This window comes from Protopterus annectens, chromosome 4.part0, assembly GCF_019279795.1.
Source record: "Protopterus annectens isolate FY-2018-M chromosome 4.part0, PAN1.0, whole genome shotgun sequence".
NCBI classification, from domain to species: domain Eukaryota; kingdom Metazoa; phylum Chordata; order Ceratodontiformes; family Protopteridae; genus Protopterus; species Protopterus annectens.
Window position 1 is genome coordinate 1,209,591,055 of NC_056733.1, and position 20,854 is coordinate 1,209,611,908.

The window sequence follows — 20,854 nt, forward strand, 5'->3', positions numbered from 1 at the left end:
CCAGCAGGTCCTTAAGAGCGGGATCAGAAAAAGACTCGTATGCCAGGAACAGATCACATCTCAGTAGTCTGTAGGTGACAGATTATAGGGATCGGGCTTTGAGGTGGTTGTTGTCTCCTGCCAGGAAGGAAAAATATGAGAATTTCTGAGGTAATGGGATACAATTCATTTTTATTGTTTTTATTTTATTTGTACTAATCTTCTATCCTGCCAGGGATCCAAAAACAAAAAAGCTCCTGATGTAAATGAGGTAAATCCTCCTCTGGGTTAATAAGATAAACAAGCAGGTATGGTGCATATAATAAGATTTTGTAACACTTTTTCCCAGGTCTGTAGACATACCTTTCAACTGCCCAGATTTTTGCCTCATATTTTTGATCTGCTCCTCATGTGTGTTTTTCTTGCAAATCATTTGAAGTCACTAAATAATGACATACATTTGAGTATCCCACTCATTTCATACTTTATACCCATCAGAAAATGCATGCTAACACAAATTCTATTATTCTAGCAACTTTCTAAGCTTGTAAAACCAATATTTAAAATCTGTCCCTATTTTTCAGCCTTTGTCCCTTTGTTATTTTAGGCTCTGTCCAGATTTCTTGCTCTAAAAGGTGGAGAGGTATGTCTGTAGACTGAGATACCAGGCTGTCTGATATGTGCTGCTATGGGCTCCAAATAAACTGTGAAAAGTAAAGGTGAAAGAGGGAAATCTTACTTCATATCTCAATGCATATGGGGTTAGACAATGCTGTACTGATCTTAATTCTTGCTGAGGCGCTCACATAAAGTCCACAAGGGAGGGCCACAAAGTTTTTTAGGAACCCCAGATTAACCAGTAGGTTCCATAAAAACGCAAGCTAACGCTGTCAAACACTTTCTCCATATTCAGACTCATTACTAGTGATCTATTTCCTGTGTTAACAGCATTTTCTACTAGTAACTATGTTTTATCGAATTATCAAATGAGGCTCTTCCCAAAACAATCCCTGTTTGATCTATGTGTATTATCCTAGAGAGTATTTTAGCACACCTACCAGACAAAATAGCCATGTTTTATAAACATGGCTTAAGATTGAAATAGATCTGTAGGAAGAAGTGAATAATGGGACTTTCCAGGTTTAAGAATAAAAGCTATAATGTCCTCCCGCCAAGACTGAGGGGGTGGCCTACCTTCCATAGCATGATCACATGTTACTACAAAGTATTTTATAAACTCCAGTCCTTCACTATTATAAATCTCAAGGGGGATGCCATCAGATCCTGGCAATTTTCCATGGGCCAGTGTCTCCAAAAGTTCTTTTATTTCATGGTACATAATTGGGCAGATCAGCTGCTCTTCCACATCCTAATCCATAGGACCCAGAGGTAGGGAGTCTAAATAAATCTGAGTATCTCTGTTACCATGGCTTCCTGCATTTCCTCAGAATGCAGTGTGAAATAATTTGTAGAAAAAGCTGCAGGAATATCCCCGGGTCGATAAAAGTGAAGAGGTATACCTCCGGCCTGTCTCCACTCATTCCTTTCAACCTATCACACTTCCTCTTCATTTATTGCAAATTAAGTTATCTTCCCCACAAAAAAATCTTCTCGGATGTCATACCTTGAGGGTACCCTTGTGTATCTTGTGTATCTTCTTCTGCTTGCTATATTCGCCATTTCTCCCCATTTCCATTATGAATTGGTCTGGCACTGGGCTGTGCCGATCCTCTGTAAGCTACCTGATATGGCAACTATGCAGCATGTTATTTCATGCATGGACATGTATGAACTGTGCCAAACTAGCAGCCATGTCAGACACACACACACACACACACACACACACACACACACACACACACACACACACACACACACACACACACACACACACACGCACATCTGTTATGCTTCTCTCCAGTGAGACAGAATAGTACCCTCTTCTTCATAATGTGGCTTCCATTTTCCCATGCACTCAATTGTTTAGTACCACTGTACTTTTCTGGTTGTTATACATGTCAATTTAGCTTTAGGACAATTTCAACTATGAAATCTATGCCATTGTGTCTGTGAACCACTGCTGGGTGTTTTTTTTTTTTTTTTTAACCTTGTAAGTCCACTATAATCAAGCATCTCTTTTCACAGGTAACCCAGGAGCACTGTCTAAGTGGCTTATTCAGAATCACAAAATTTCAAGGGGGGATTGAAGGAATCAAACACAGAACTACAGGATTTTGTTAGCAGTGTAAAGCCTTAACCCTCTAAGATAAATTCATATCATATAGATTTTGTCTGAATAAAGCTACAATTTATTAATAAATGTCATTGTGAATTCTGTGCTAGTCAATGCTCATTGCTCAATCTGGAAAAAAAGTGTTTGTGCCTAGCAGGCATAAAGCAGTTAAACAAATAAACAAATAAGAACCTGCGCTGTAGGTTTACTCCTGCAGAAAACTGTTGCATAGTGATACATTTCTACAGTGTGTCTTATACATGCTTTGAAAGCAAATGAGGCAGAGATTTACTGTAAATCTCTTCCAGCAGGCTGCAGAAACATTTAAAACCGCATGCAAGGTTGGAATGCATGTACACATCCACAGCAATTTAAGGTTTAAATTAGCAAGTAGTGCAGAAGCGGCTCATTACAAAACAATGAAAACTATAATTAGAGATGCTACAAATGCTTCCATTCATGAAGCTTAATATATACTTGTTGTTACTAACAAAAAATCAACCTAACATGACTTAGACAAAGAAAAAAACAATAACTCAAAATACTTCACTGCATATACAAAGACTGTACTGGTCAGCTGGATCAAAGACAAATCACATGGTGCGTTCTACTGAAACAGAGGACCAAAATGAAAGCTCATGTCTTGTCTAGTTCTTATTGTGGGGGAGGGGTCAACAACAGTCTGAGTAAGTGGAAATATTGAGTTCTCAGATAAACACAATTATATTTTGAAGCAGACCTCAAAATCACACGATTATGTATGTCATAAACGGATATTATCCAAGTGTCACGCTATACAGCGAACTTAGTCATGGCAACTGACACAAACAATTTGTATAAAATGTAGTCTTTCTGGCAAGCGAAGGACTGTCTGGGTTTGGGAGATGCTGATTTGAAATGTTCCATTTGGCACTACTTGACATATATTCTAAATAGGGGCAGCCTTCAAGTAGCCAGTCTTCAGCTAATGTCTGCACAAGCAGTTTGCAGACTCCAAGGTTAAGTGTGTGTGAAAAACTCTGAAATGTGTAACTGCTAGCTAGGTAAAAAAAAAGCATAAAAAATGAGGTATTTAGTATGACGGAAGTTCAACAGCCAGCCACTGAGGCTTAGTACTGCATCTGCCAAATAAATATTTATCAGAATTACAGAATGTGCAGTATTTTACAAACTGCAGCCTGACTGCTGATTTTTCTTTTTTAAGCATATTATCTTTATATTAGGTTAACCTCATATCTAGTGAATATGAAATATTTAAGGGTCAAGATTCTAGAAAATGAAGAAAAATATACTAGCTGAAGAAAGCTTCTCACTAGGAAATGTTTTTGTAAAGAGATTAATAGCAATCTTTTAGAGTGAAGTTTGTTTATGAACATATTACATTCCCCAGTAAAAGTAGCCCCATGTTCAGTTATACAGTATGGGGGCTTAGCGTTATGCTAGTTAAGATTTATGGTTTCTGTATTTAATTTGCTTTAGAGTTTTGCTTTGCTTGCTTAGTTTTGTGAAGGTTGGCAGCTATAAAGATGCTCTTTATTGCTCTTTTTCTAAATATTTAACCTAATCTACTGAAAGCTGGGTGTGATTGCAGCAGATGCATTTACATAGTGCAACACCTTCATTAAAGTATAATGGAAGCTTTGCACTCTCTGTTATCTGCTGAAATTCAGGTACCAGTATATAATGAATGGTATACATATGAGTTTCGTAGAATGTTACAAGCAAGTAATGTGCCATGTAACAAACACATTTCTTTCTCCTTATTTAATCAGTGGAGATTATTGCTTATAAATTTCAAAATAAAACTTGAATTTTAGATATTGTCCTTTAATGTAAGCAATGCCATGTGGTGGAGTAGAGTGATAAAGCCCTAACTACAGCACAGGTGGCCTACGTTTGATTACTAGCTCAGGTGTCTGAGAAACAACAGAAGAAGGATGGATATGTCTCTCCTGGAAGGGAGGTGGGGGGGGGGGTACACATTCCTGCTCCTTGAATTAGAGCCCTAGTGTATGCTGGAGATGCATAAGAGTGAGTTCCTAAAATGGAAATAGACAGGGCGATATTGGTTTAGTCACCACAGAGGTGAGATGATGTGCAGCACATCCCCAGTGCACATCTAGCCAAAAACGAAGTACAGGTTCGCTCGGTGGAAGCAGGGAGCTAGCATATAAAGAGAAAGGCTCTCCTGGTAGCAGGATGATGCTCTGGGATGCGTCATCATCCTCACTAGCCCTAAGCATGGGGTTGGAGTAGGGCATACAGCAGTACCTCGTAGACCAAGGGGATAAAGAAAGGCACTGGTGGCAGCCAATGTTCAGCTGCAGGGAGAAGAACATCCCTTCCACAAAAAAAAATAAAAAATTCTCCTGATGACTTCCATTAAATTACTGATTTGTATAGTTAGTAAGGCATTGAAGCTGTCTTGCATATGGCCTATTGGGAGATTTACGTTTGCTGATCCCACAAACCCATTAGCAAGGTGTGAGGAAAAACCCACAGTAAGCTGCAAGCAAATGTGATTTGACTGGTGTTAAACATATTAAAAATCTTAATTAAATGAAAATAGATGGCAGACTATTATAGGGTCTACTACAAGTACTCGAGTCCTAAGTTCTTGAAAAAACACTGTCTTGAAGTCAGGGACTCAGGAAACAATTGTATAGAAAGTCCATTATATGCCAACAATAGAAACCCTTGTAAATACTTTATTTTGGTTTTAATGTTTGATATCTGTTTAGAGGTTTTAGCCAACCTTTTTAAATAATTTGTAAATACTTCACTGTCATAGACACCCTTGTAAATACTTTATTTTGGTTTTAATGTTTGATATCTGTTTAGAGGTTTTTAGCCAACCTTTTTAAATAATTTGTAAATACTTCACTGTCATAAATTACCTGCATTCATGTTTTCTTGTTTTTGGAAATGAATAAAAATATTTACAAAAAAAAAAAAAAAAAAAAAAAAAAAAAAAAAAAGATACTTGTATGGCTGTTGCTCCTGCTTGAACCTGAATATGAGTTTGGGCAAGTAGCAGTGGGGAGGGAGCAGATGGGAGATCTTAGGGCTAGTAAGGGAGAAGGGAGTTTTAGGATAACAGATTGGGAGGGAACTTGTCAAACTAGACAATGATCATGGAATCTGGTCTGGGGGACTTGCAATTTTAAGTTTAGGAAGCAATCACAGACTTGCCCCGGGATTCATGAAGCTCGGCGCAAGGCTGGCGTTAGGCTTGCGCCGACCGTGTGGCGTGAAGATGGCGCAGTAGCGCCAAATGCATATTAATGAAGGCGCACTGCCGCCACAGCCACGTGCATAGGAAAGGAGCGCGAGTGCATAGGGTGTGTCGAAGTGCTGCACGGAGGCATGGAAATGTCAGCTGTCGACATGCAACCTAAAATGCTTGCATATATCAATTTGCAAGCAATAGTAATCACATCTGTCAGTGTTTGTGGATACTGAAACGTATGCAAAGCATGCAAGACAGTTCCTGCGAACACAAAATGAAGAAGCAAACACAAATGCACGCTAGGAAATAATGGGTCCCTATCCCTCGAACAAATGACATTGAAAACCATCTGCTCATAGTCCAACGCAGTGTAGATAGTTATACCAAGTGAAAGTGAAACGCATCATATGTTAGCGCTCCACCAATAGGTACGTCCAGCCCACTGGTCAGGGAGAGTACACAGCTGGGCAGATGTGTCCATAACAAAAAACACGATAAATGTAAATATCTAGCGACCGTATGACCGAATTATATCCCACAATGCATGTAATAGTCACATACAATAGGTATGCCCATATTTAACATATCATATGTGACAGGAAATAGAATAAGCATGTAAACGAAACAGAAGGAGCATATAAACTGCTACAACAATAAGGCAACATGTAGGCTGAAAGGAACAGTATTATCCGTAGCGTTGACTGTGGGTACGTGTTGTCCACTATAATCAGATATGTGTCTGGAATATATCCCATCCTGGACATAGGAAAAGGTGGCATCCTACCAATGATTAGAACAGTCGGCCAAAATCCGCACATCTGCGGTCCAAGCCGTACTTGTCAGGATGTGTCACAGTTGAACGGGTATTACCCGGGTATACCAACCATGTCATGAAAGTTAAGTATGGGCGTGTACCTATGTGCATGAGGTATAGCATGTGGAAGGTCAAACATGGCAGGGTAGTCCACACAACCATACAGGTACCTGACATATATAGGGTATGCAATGTGTTACCTTGACCGTGTCATGGGCCATCAACCAAAGCAGTGATGGATGGAGTGTCAGGAATATGTGTGTGGGGGATGGGTAATGGTATAATCCTGAAAGGCGAGACTGTGTCGTATGCAGAATAGGTGAACTGGAGGTGTATTTGGGAGCAGCGGGTGAAGCAGAAAGAAATACAAACAACATGTATACACATCTGCAATACAACCAGACAGGCCATACTGTAGAACACAATCCCATAAACAAATGAATATTAAAATGTGCAATACAAATGTACAGAAATGTCACCGGCACATACCCACAGTTTGGTCCTGATGGAACTGGCCATATCAAATGCAACACACCTGGATGCATAATGGACTACCCAGCATCCTCTCCACAGCACACAACCCGCCCCCATACCTGAACGTCCACCAAATCCAGACATACTTGGCCTACTAGTTTGATGCAGCCACATCTACACATAGTGACTACTACACATATGTAGTAGGTAGTGTCATCCTAGGCAGTTTCAGGATTGCAAACTATGTATCTCTTGCATGTAAAACCCCCAGCACATTTTCATAACACCAGAAGAATGGTCTGTATCGGTCTTGTTAGTATCAGTCTTGTTAAATTTTTGGATATCCCTCGTGGGATAAGTAACCTGTGTAAACATTAGAATGGGTATAAAGACACAATGTCAAGTCATGTAGACATCTGGACACAAGTTGGAATGTGCAGTAGTGGTGCACGAGACCGTTCAGCCCTAGATGGTCATGCTGAACCTACTACCCAGGATCAAACACCTGCCTGTGACGCACGTGTCCCGACACGAATAAGCGAGAGAATATATTGCACACATTCGCATAGTGGCACATGGAATAAGGGTGATGAAGGCACTGACATAAACAGGATACCCCCTGATCCACTGTGTGAGGGACAATTACTGTGTGGGTAGGTGTGACCTGACCAAAAATGATACAATGCCAAATGTCCTGTGATTGTAGGAAATAACTATGTACCATACTGCATGTAACAGTTGCCTAAAGTGGTCACATCAGGATAGAATAAACATAATTCGTACAAGAAACAGGCTAACAACTAAAGTGCTAAAGGTATAGGCTCACAGCCAGGAAACTAATGAATGTTCTAAACCTGCACTGACCGTGGCTATGTGTTGGCCTAAACAATCTGGTGTCCCCAGTAGGGTTACCACCTGTCCCACTTTGCGAGGGACAGTCCCTCTTTGGGCAGTTGTGTACTGACAAAAAATATTAAAAATGGCGAATGTCCTGAGATTGTAGGACATAATTATGTCCCACATGTTGTGTAATAGTTGCATAAAATAATTATTTCTGTATCTAAAATACCTAAATGTTACAAGAAACAGAATAAGCAACTAAACCGCTACAAGAATAAGCTTTTATTTAGGCAAAAAAGTAAAGTGCTATCCTTTGTACTGACCATGGGTATGTGTCGGCCTGTAAAATCTGATGTGTGTTCCGAAAATGTCCCACTTTGGCCATTTGAAAAGGTGGCAACCCTAGTCCCCAGAATATATCCCAACCTGTACATATGACAATGTCAACCCTACCAATGGTCAGAGCATTCGCACAATAACTGGCCAGCCTCTTAACCACTCACAAAGCCAGTGACCTTTGGAGGAAAGGTGTTGAATGAGAATGACTACTTACAACAATGAAGAGTAATAGATGCATTTAACTGCAGAAAATTAGTAGTATTACGAATCTGTCAACACGTTCCAAGTTAATAGTACTAATATGGTAGAAGTGTCCATGATTGTCCCTGAGTTGTCATAGCCTTGTCCCTGTCACTGTAGAAACGAGTCCCCGAGTATCACAGAGGTCCGTACACATAAGTACACCAACCAACTGTCACATCTGTTGACAGGACTATTACATACCTGTAGTGAATTTATAACTGATGTCCAGAATAATATTCATTGTATCTATAAATGAATGAAATAGTGAAATGGGAAGGGAAACATGTAAAAACCCCCTCCCACCCTTCATTATGTAGTGGAACCACTCCCCGCCCTAAATTATGTAGCGCCGATGTAATAATGTGGTAGAGGTGCCCAAACACCTGCGTCTGTAAACACAGGTAGAATGTTAAAATCTGGACTAACTCTGTCTATGTGATACGTCTGATATTTGAACAGCGCCAGGGCAGTTCTAGTCACCAGTTGGACGAGCCTAAACCTGGACCAGCACATGAACACCCTGACAATCAAACATGCGTATGTGCGAGGACTATAAGCGTAGGAGTTCTGAATATCCTTGGAGTGAGTAGACATGCAGCACGAGTCCAGAGCAGTAGGAAACAGGGAATGTCGTAAGTGTAGTACTGCAGTTTCCCAGCAGGAGAATGGATGTCTGCTTTGTACGGGAAGCAGTGAGGCGTATGTCAGAGTAGCTATGAACCATGGGTATACATATAAATGAGCCAGAACAACAATAGTGTAGTGGTTAGAGCATCCGCCTAACGTAAAGGCATTCCCGGTTCAAGTACGACTATAGCACATATTAATTGTGTAATGAATGCCTCTGTGCTGTAAAGCCAACATTTATACATGTAAAGGTGACCGCGTTCGCATGGGGCCGTTAACCGGATTCCATCAATCAAAGTGGTACTTTCATAAGGAATAAGGCACATGTAATCCCAAAGAAGTGCCAGTAAACATATGTAACTCAGAATAAGTAGATGCAAGTGTGCCTGCGTGGGTGTACGCAGCTTTTAGCATAGCAAATGTATGTTGTCTTGTACAGCTGTAACTTTTATATATATATAGATAGATAGATAGATAGATAGATAGATAGATAGATAGATAGATAGATGTGTGTATAGATAAATATCCACAGACATAACAGAAATATGCAATTATATATATATATATATATATATATATATATATATATATATATATATATATATGTGTAAGGAACGCCGAAAGACGAAAGCAAACATAAGGGTTGTGAAGGGAATCTAGAGCAAGTAAGGAATTATAAAGTGCTCACAGCGTATGTCAGATAAAGCTGCACAAGTGTGAGTAGAGCACCGCTATTCACACCAGAGGCAGGGTTATACCAGTGGCCATAACATCGTTGAAGTGCTACATCAACATTGTAAACAGACAGAATGTAGTACATGTTGCGACCACCTACACTTGTAACCCGCAAATTGTTTGTAATCCATAACACCAGGAAAGGCACGTATGTGCAAATATGAATGGATGGTGAGCCTGTGAATACACGAGGTGGTACAAAATGTGTGTAGGACCCCAACGCTCTGGAGAGGGCAATGTGTAAAGGTGTGTCATGGCTGCGATAACAGGTGTATAATGGCTGGTATGCATGGAAACTCAACACAGGTGTGCTGGAGAAACTATGGATATGCGATTATGGACACAGGAGTGCTAGGGTATGTTGCGCCGGTTGCAATGGAGCAGCCCGTGGAGGTCAGCTAGTACGTAGGTGCGATTCCCAGATAGAGCATCATCTGCGTGGAGACATGCGTGAATGGGCGTATCGTTGTCGGATGTTGTGCGTCAGGGCTGGCAGCCCGGCACGTAAAACCTAAACGCCACCCATGAGCGGAACGGAGTTCTGCTGTGACAACCCCAAACCGTGAAAAGCAGAAAGACACAACTACATGCAGACATCAATATGTTGACGTACAATCTCAGTAACACAAACACTCATTCTATTAACATTAATAATATGAATGTGCACAGAAACAAACACAGTAGCAGGAATAACAGGCTGCGCATACGAGTAATAGGTCGAATGACACTATCACATCACACTTATCAGTGGCACCCCAGACATGAAAAACGTGCAACATCTGTCCACTGTATAACATGCAGTATACTGATCACAAGTTCACCGGAGTGAAGTGTCGGTGTCATAATGACTAAGGCAATAGTATGCTGTTGAAGCGGAGATAAACCCAATATGCATGTGTAAGTGTCCATGTCCGGGAAATGTATAGGTTAACGGACACACAGATATATATATATAGATAAAAACGTGTACATATATATATATATATATATATATATATATATATATTTATATACATTTATACAACTATATATATATATGTATATATATATATATATATATATATATATATATATATATATATATACACACACACACAAAGATATACTACAGATATATATAGATAGATATATATACACAAACAACAGGTATTGATATATACATATACACACAAAACAAATATGTCATTGTAGATATACACATGTACATAACTAGGTTACTTTACAGCAATTAGGGGTAACATATATACAGACAGGGCCTATGTGACTGTGAGGTCCAATAAATAAACGTTGTACCCCCCACACCGCCCAGCTAGGCCAGTCAGACATACAGACAGGCAATAAAGATTACTACACTGCTGCTGTCCAAAACACCGGCAGGAAAGTAGCAGTGGGAGAGATCTGCAAGGTCTACACTTTAAACATGGATAACGGTGTCCCTTGCAGGACCCCAAAAATTCAGTGTATGTGTCAGTCTGGTGTCATCGATGTGAGCAGGATGTAGGTGTACATGGAACAGTAGGTTGTGCAAGTGTAATAATACATGGGTTGACAAAACGTACAACATGTGTCCCGAGACGGCGAGAGTGGGCAATGTGTAGCGGTGTGCTCATACCCTAGCTGTGCTCACAGTAAGTATATGTCATGAGTGCTGTAGAGGGGTGCCAGGTAGGTGGACCATGGGTATGCAATAATGGGCTTAAGTGTGCAGGTGCTGGTTGGCAGAGATGTAGTAGGCCCGCCCAGTGGAAGTCATTAATATTCCTATGTGGGCATAGCAGACGCCTATACATCCCAAACCTGAAGAGCACATCTACCGGATATACTGTAAACCATCGGGGGAATACATAGAGACCAAATCAGTGCCGTGTACCCGATTAGCATGGACGTCCATAGTTATGAATCAGAATGTAACAAAGTCCAAATAAACACTTCCAGAACTAGTGATATTAGGTGGACAGGTGGCGGAATACAGGTTATGACAGATGACATGTACGAGTCATAAACGGCATGTACCTCGACAAACGTGAATGAATACATATGCTCTGTGACTGTCAATGTGTCTGGTTAATAGAACCAATCATCTAAAAGTGTCCCACAGGGTGTTATGCAGTGTTCCTGATACAGTGTTCATTCTCCCCCATTGGTATGTGAGGTCTGCTAGTGACGGAAAGTGCATAATTTGATGACCACCTCAGGTAGATGATAGCATAATAGATGGTTCCACACCCATATGCCTGTGAGTGACACACCCATCTGGGCAGTTGTGTCCTGCAAAATGAATGTTATGGCACATGGCCTGTGAGTTCGGGAAAGGAGGCCATATATTGTGTGTAGTGGTGTCAGAAATTAATTTGTTGTATCAGAAACAGCTACATGTAATAGGAAACAGTATTAGCAATTATAATGCTACAAGAATAACCTTAACGTATGCAAACCGTGGAAGTAGTCAGTTTACAACTGGCTGTGGGTATGTGTTGCCTTGACACATGTGATAGCTCTACATATAGGATCTATAGGGCTGCCACCAGTCTGAATGGCCAAAGTGGGACCTGCTCTGTAGAAATGTCAGACGTACCAGGGCAGAACATACCTACAGCCATGCATAGTACAGCAATATACATCTACATATAGGATCTATAGGGCCGCCACCAGTCTGAATGGCCAAAGTGGGACCTGCTCTGTAGAAATGTCAGACGTACCAGGGCAGAACATACCTACAGCCATGCATAGTACAGCAATATACATATCTGCACAAATCAAAGCGTAGTCTAGCAGCTGTAAAGTTGCTTATGCTACTACATATAACATATCGACGTGTCAGGTATACAAGACCTGTAACAAGCAACCACTACAGACACGTAGAATATGAGAATGTCCCCTAATCAGGACAGTTGCAATGGCTAGAGTATCGTCACATGACATATGCCTAATGAGGGACTGTCCCATGCAAAGTGGGAAAGGTGTCATTCCTACAGTCTCCCGTCGTGCAATCTGAAAGGTGGAAAACATACAGTAGGTATGCGGTAGCATGACTCGCCGGACAGCTGCGTTAACAAAATCATATTCACATGTCAACATTGCAGAGTATCGGTTCCCATGTATCAGGCAGATGGGAGCAGATCGTATGAGGAACACGCATATAATATGATTACATCACTGGACAGGCCGCCGAGTTCGTACAGTCGAACGCCTGCCATCGCCAAATGGTTAGACATACCCGATACTGTAGTCATGTAGTCCGATGTAATACGCATCACAAGGGATCACACACACCCAGCGTGAGTGACAAATGTAAGCAGAAATGTTGGTGAGCGAGCGGCTGTAAGCGTGTTTGTCTACCAGTATGCCAGTAGTGCACTGTCAAAGAAATGTGGAGTCTAAACGGGTAAAAGGTGCTGTAACCAGAGATCAGCAGTGCTTAACACTGTGCAAACCCATGCACAACTGCTCCCACCTGCTGGAATGTGCCTTACCCAGTCCGTATCCAAAGGCGTCGGTCTGTCCGCAAACAAAGAACCACCCTATTCACGTGTTGGTAGCAGTACCCTGCGCACAGCACATAGCTCATGTGAATTAACAATAGACCATGGCATATGTACAGACAATAGACCACACACACACCATGCAGCGCAGTCATCCAACAGTATAGCAATGTACTGGCAGATATGTCCGGACCACTGGTGTATGCATGCCTGGCCATCCTGTGTGTCAGTGTGTGAGCATGCCCAGTATGACTGTTACGCATGTTGTCGACCGACATTACCGTCATACCGTCATGTGTGTGAGCATGCCAAGTATGGACAACTGTATCGCATGTGTCACATGTCCAGATAGTCAGTACTGTGTTGCCGACTCTGTTCTACACAGACAGGTGTCATGCTGTGTCTGCAGGGTAGCTAATGGTCATGTGGCATTGACAGTTGCTACATGTCTGCATAGCATGGGGGGACATCCAACCGCATCCACAGTCCTACACAGCACCGTGGGTGATGCACATGACTCTCACATGTGTAGGTTGGACGGGGGGGGCACAGCTGACAGTTGTACACATCTGCCGCTACTGTACTGGTATGCCAGGTACTCCATGTCAGTGTGTGGACCTACCTAAATTGCCGGTTGGAGGGATACCAGTGTACGTCAGATCCCAGCGTGAAATACCAGCACAGTGGTGTTGGACGTCCTAGCTTTCACAACCTACATCAAACCGCCTGGCCTGCTGTAGTCTGTGTGTGTCTTTGGGGTTGGGGTCATTCATTGGGCATATCCATAGGCCATTGTATATCATTTGTCTGTAGTGGTCCACACCTGTCCAGCTGCATGGAACGTGTGCGGGCTGTATGGACACACATGATGTTCATCCCATAATCTGCAGTGGGTTAGGACACCCTGTGTACTACTGGCTACCATTGTGACCCCCGTATGTGCTACAGATGTCATGGTGCCACTATGGACGTGTACTGTCTGCTGCCCTAACAGTCGGCCACCAAAGTCTCTTGTATGCTCACATACATACCATAGCAATGGGTAAATACACATTCTAATACAACTGCCAATTTTTAGGTCGATAGACATACCCTGGGGGTGTTCTGGACCTGAGGACGGTGCTGGAGGGCTGCCTATGTCGGATGCACACAGTGCACCTCCTATACATGGCCGAGCACAGGTAGTGTCATGTTTGGCATCCATTGTACTGTGTGCAGGTCAGGGGACATCCGTGGGTACCTACTGTGTCAGTGCATATGCCTTGTGTTGCCTCTTTGCCAAGGGCAGGTCATACTGTGCATGGCCTTTCGCCGACTGGGCCCTGCTCAGGTAGTTCCTTTGCCAAGTCACACTGTGCCTGTACAGGCCTTGGCAGTGGTGTTGGGCCATGTGGCCCTGCCCCATGCTGTTCCTGCAGCAACCGTTACTGCAGGATCAGAATGTGTAGCATAGCAAATACCATAACAAATTGTGTGCATGTAGCTAGTGAATACTGCAGGGCTCCACCGGATGTGTCCGGATACCAGAACCGTGAACTGAGCATCCCAAACACATGCTCAATTACATGTCCTGCCTGTGCATCCGCCTCATTATGGTGTGAGTGTTCAGGTGTGTGTGCATTGCTGCTGGGTGTCATCAGCCACGACACCAGTGGTTACCCAGCATCCCCCACTAGGACACTGTAGGGATGTCCATATTGGCAAAGGTGTGGTACAGCTGTGTTAGAAGCCATATATCAGAATCATCATAGCTTCCAGGGCAGACAGCACACACATTCAATGTAATGCCCTGGCCATCGCATATGGCCTAGCTGTTGGAGGGTATGCCCCTGCAGTGACTGTAGGCCCTACCCCACTCACCGGGTGGTGCTGTGATGTGTATGTGTGTGCAGGCTATAGCACCCAGTACCCCAGGGTAGTCATCCATGTGGTTGAAGAGATGCATATTGCTGGTCTACTAATCACGTGTGTTGAGGACATGTACGTGCTCACTAGCATGTGTTGACATGGCGTCTGTGAACTGGCGCAGTACTCTGGATGCAGATGCCTGTGAGATCCCCATGACATCCCCAGTTGTGCTGTGTGAGGTACCTGTGGCTAGTATACCCAGGCCAACACATACCGAGGTATCCACTGTGATGGGTTTCCCTCAGCCTGTTTGATGTGTCAGGTGTGGCAGGCACAGGTCAACAAGCTGCTGTAGGAGGTCTCTGTCCACCCCACAGTGCTCCACCATCCCCAGCTCATGTAGCCCCTGGTAAGTCACCCTGGGTCTATAAAGTCTTATGTCACCCCAGTAAGGGATGTTCGGCAGCATACACATCCTCACTGCCCTCAGCCTCCTGCACATGATGGTCTATGTTGCCTGCTGCAGCCCTACTCATTTGGTTGGATTGTGTTGTGAAATGTCCCTGCAGGTATACACCGGTGGTGTAGAGTGCGGAAGAAACCTGTGTGTATGATGCTTGCTCACATTACCATACTGTTCAGGTGTGGGCTGGCCATGTCATCTGCTGATTGTGCTGATCATCACCTGTTTGTGCAGCCTGTACACCCTGACAACCCCACCACTGCTGTTGTCCCTCCCAATGTCACCAGGCAAGTATAGACACACCCCTAGCTTAGGCGTGCTAAGGCAGGGGCACTCCCGAGGCACAGTTCTGCAATGTATGTACAGTATGCCTGACCCCCTCCCATGCTGTCAACTATATTCGAGCCCTGCACCCGGCTAACTACACACATACACTCCAGGTATCTGCATCACACCCTGGGGATAAATGGGATACACTATTGTCAACCTCATCTGCATAGTATAGTCTTCTAATGAATAGTTATATGACCCATACCGAACCTCCAAATTAATAACCACTGCTTAGTGTCGCTCAGATCCGTACACAACTGGTAACAGGTGCCTTACTATCACCATATTCGATGTCCCATGGTCTTCCCAGCAACAAAATAACCGGTGTCTACATGACTACAACCCGGGACCCTGCACACAACAGACGATGTGCATTACCACTATGCCATGGCAGATATACATACATCCCAGGTTATCACGTACAGATCATCCGGCACATACATTCAATAGTGCTGATGTCCCCAGACATATATGTTTATATCTATGTCTATCTCTCCATATCCACATATATCATATATATTATTTGTATACATATATACATAGATATACATACACACATATACATGTACACACATATGTAGATATTGCATTTATATCACAACAGCGGTCCACATGACAGCAAAGCATTAGACAGGCATGAAAAGGAAACTACATGTGCCACCTGCATCATGTAGTGTTGTTACTATCAAGGCATGTGTGTTCTGTTGCATCACACAGGTCAGACTGTATTAAGGGTAAGTGTAGGGCTGCTGACATTTACTCACCAGACCTGTTGGCGAATGTATGTGTTGACAACCCAGTGTCTTGGCAGAATATGCGGGCTGTGGACACTATATAGGTCAGCAACAAAACACACTGAACACATCCCGCAGCTAGCCACCCACAGATATCACATAGGGTATAACTGCCAAACACACACACCTGCCATGCCGTGGAATCGAGCACCTACCTGTCTAGTCTACCACACTACAGCATTACGCAGTAACAGAATGCGCTACCGAGTTTCAGCATCACCGCACTCCCAGAGGCATACTTCTAGGTGGATGACATCATCTGCAAAGGCAAAGACGCCGATAGGGAATGTATGGAGAGGGAGCCATCTAAAAGCATTACTCTGTCCCCAGGCAGCTGGAAACACACACACACACTTGGCAGGGCCGGAGTCGAACATACACCTAACTACCTTATCACACTACAGCATTACGCAGTTACAGAACGCGCTACCGAGATTACTGGAACACAGCACTCCCAGAGGCATACTTCTAGGTGGATGACATCATCAGCAAAGGCAAAGATGCCGATAGGGAATGTATGGAGAGGGAGCCATCTAAAAGCATTACTCTGTCCCCAGGCAGCTGGAAACACACACACACACACACTTGGCAGGGCCAGGAGTCGAACATACACCTAACTACCTTATCACACTACAGCATTATGCAGTTACAGAACGTGCTACCAAGATTACTGGAACACAGCACTCCCAGAGGCATACTTCTAGGTGGATGACATCATCAGCAAAGGCAAAGACGCCGATAGGGAATGTATGGAGAGGGAGCCATCTAAAAGCATTACTCTGTCCCCAGGCAGCTGGAAACACACACACACACACACTTGGCAGGGCCGGGAGTCAAACATACACCTAACTACCTTATCACACTACAGCATTACGCAGTTACAGAATGCACTACCAAGATTACTGGAACACAGCACTCCCAGAGGCATACTTCTAGGTGGATGACATCATCAGCAAAGGCAAAGACACCGATAGGGAATGTATGGAGAGGGAGCCATCTAAAAGCATTACTCTGTCCCCAGGCAGCTGGAAACACACACACACACACACACACACACACACACACACACACACACACACTTGGCAGGGCCAGGAGTCGAACATACACCTAACTACCTTATCACACTACAGCATTATGCAGTTACAGAACACGCTACCGAGATTACTGGAACACAGCACTCCCAGAGGCATACTTCTAGGTGGATGACATCATCAGCAAAGGCAAAGACGCCGATAGGGAATGTATGGAGAGGGAGCAGTCTAAAAGCATATTACTGTCCCAAGGTAGATGTAGACAAACACACGGCAGTGGTGTGAGCGGGACAACTGCCTATCTACGGAGCACTATTACAACACTACATGGATACAAGGCACGCCACAGACAGTACACCCTTCAAGACAGTCCCAGTGTGTTCAATGTAGGAATCCATCCTGACGTGGGGTATGGACATCTGTTGCCTGGATGACCACTATCGCTATACAGGATTTCAATGGTCATGCCCATACACAGAGGCACATAACCGACACAAGGTGTCACTGGGCATGCTCACACACTTAGTAGCACACGTCCGTTTGGAATGTACTGTGTGTCCATCTACACAACGGCGTACTGGGCATGCTCATACACTTAGTAGTAGCGAAGGGCTGTCTTGTATGCACATGGATTCTAAACACAGAAGGGCACAGTTTGGAATGTACTGTGTGTCCATCTACACAATGGCGTACTGGGCATGCTCACACAGTAGTAGCGAAGGGCTGTCTTGTATGCACACGGATTCTAAACATGGAAGGGCACAGTTTGGAATGTACTGTGTGTCCATCTACACAACGGCATACTGGGCATGCTCACACACTTAGTAGTAGCAAAGGGCTGTCTTGTATGCACATGGATTCTAAACACGGAAGGGCACAGTGTGTCGATAGTGAACATTGTTAGCACGAACGCTGCACTACACACATCTGACACTGGTCGTCAGTGCTAGCTGTGTAGCGTTTGTGATCACAGCTGACAATCCAGATCCAACAATGGGGAATACGGACATCTCTGCAGTGAGGAACACCTGGCATATGGCACAGTTGTGCACAATAGCACTACCACCGTATACCTCAGATACAGACATGTGGGCCATAAGACCATGACGGACCGCTCCAGGTGTTACTGTCCCCACGTACATGAAGGCCACTCACATGTACTGACCAGTACACACTCAAGAGCCATCACAGATGTCTCAGGTGCAGATCACAGTAGTACATGCCGCAGTCTACTATGTAGCCCTCGGACATCACCATGTCCTTGGACCAGCAACACACATCCATACATTACCACACCACCATGTTACTCATGACCAGTGGACTGTACATGGGTCTACAGCAACTGTGCAGACTACACATGTACTGACAGGGTTCCATCATGTGGTATGCAATGCAATGATACCACAGTTCATAACCAGGTCAGCTCTACACATAACAGGGGCCCTGGGTCTTACACAGCTTTAACAGATGACTGTCGCTGTACACCAGAAAACACTCATGTTTGGATATGACATACATGTAATCGCAGTGGATATGTACATGGCCCACACACACACAATGCATATGTACATAGCAAAGCTTTTGCTGTCCTCTGTGCAGACAAGTGGCTACAGCAATCACACACATGCACATGGAAGGTAGGTCCATGGCTGTTGAATGCTAACAGTACATAAGGTAGCAATGTTGACTGAGGTAACATTCCCTCTGTAACAGTTACCCATGACAACCAACATATCATACAACAGTCCATGTGTCATGTATGTCATCACACATGTCCACCAATTGCAATGCATACAAACATGGCTACATGACAGGAATGTAGGACCAACACACATGTACATGTAGTGGTGTGCATGCAGCTACCATGCATGTGCAGTAGCTGATGTATGTCGTTCATCTGTGTCTAACTACAACATGCAGTTGCAATGCAGCCCCATCATTGACACCTGTATATGGTGAAATACTGACAGTACGGTAGGATGTACATCAGGTATGGATGGATGTGTGTACATAAAGTGGTGGTCCACCTTTGCAGATGGATGTTTGCTGAGGACAGCTCACAGGTGTGTCACAAGCCATCCTACCATTACATGTGCAAACAGTACGCTATGTTACTGTTACCTGAAGGTGAAGACATACAACCTACACAGCGGTCAGGGTGTTACTGACTGTACATCACTTGACACCTGTAACACTTACGTCCTCCCATGTGCATATAGCAGCACAATTGCCAAAGGTAGCGTTGGTACACATAATGCGGCCAATACAGCTGCATGTCTGTCAGACGTATCATCATATAGCAGGTGTATGATTCACAGTACTGCCATGTGTGTTTGCTTGTGTGACCATATATGCCACGTATGGTGGGGAATACATCCCAATTGTTACACACCCCTGTACACTGTTGTAGAGATCTGTACATACTGCAGTGTAGAAAGCAAGACGTAGGCAGGGGTGGTGTGTGTATCACACACATGTCAGCTATCTGTATGTGAATGACATTTGTGGACTCCACAGTGTGTGTGTGTGTGTGTGTGTGTGTGTGTGTGTGTGTGTGTGTGTGTGTGTGTGTATGTATGTATGGCTGTCTGGTGCATGGAGTGAGGGTGTATGCTACCATACAGAACAGACAGGATCCCTAACCCCTCATGGTGATGCAGTCTACTACCCTGTTGATGCCATCGGTCTCAGCCTTACTGGCTACCTGTACATGTTCATTCTCTGTGTCGCATCATGTGGGTGCACAGTACTGTGAAGGTGATTACCACATAGGCAGGGGTCCTCACCTCAACACTATCAAGTGTGCGTTATAGTGTTGTTGACCCCGTGAGTGTGGTCATGTTACTGTGTGTTTCTGTGTATGTCTGTGTGTTCTCATCCTGTAATGTGACAGTGTATTACTGCTACACAGTGAGGCCTCATGCTATCAACTGGCCTCTAACGTTGACATCAGCCAGACCGCTGTGTAAACCCCCCGCACCATGTCACCATACCTGTGATGTGACCCGGTATGGATGTCACGTCTCTAGCCACTGTAGCCTATTGAACAGCTCACATGCTTCTGGATCAGTAGATGTGTGGACATCTGTGGAATGGTAGCCTTTCTAACAGTGAAGTTGAGGCTACGTATAGCATGCTGGTATTGCCATACATGCCTGTGAGTACTCCACATTTACACATGGGAAACTGCAAACACTGCTACTTATTGGCACATGCAAGTAGACCTTAAGGAGGGAAGCAGGGCATCATTACCAACATGCTGTTACTGTTGTTACCAAGACACAGACTGTGAACATACAACAATGCACTCTAGCTGCAAACACTGTAACGTAATGGCACATGCAATTAGACCTTAAGGAGGGAAGCAGGGCATCATTACCAACATGCTGTTAC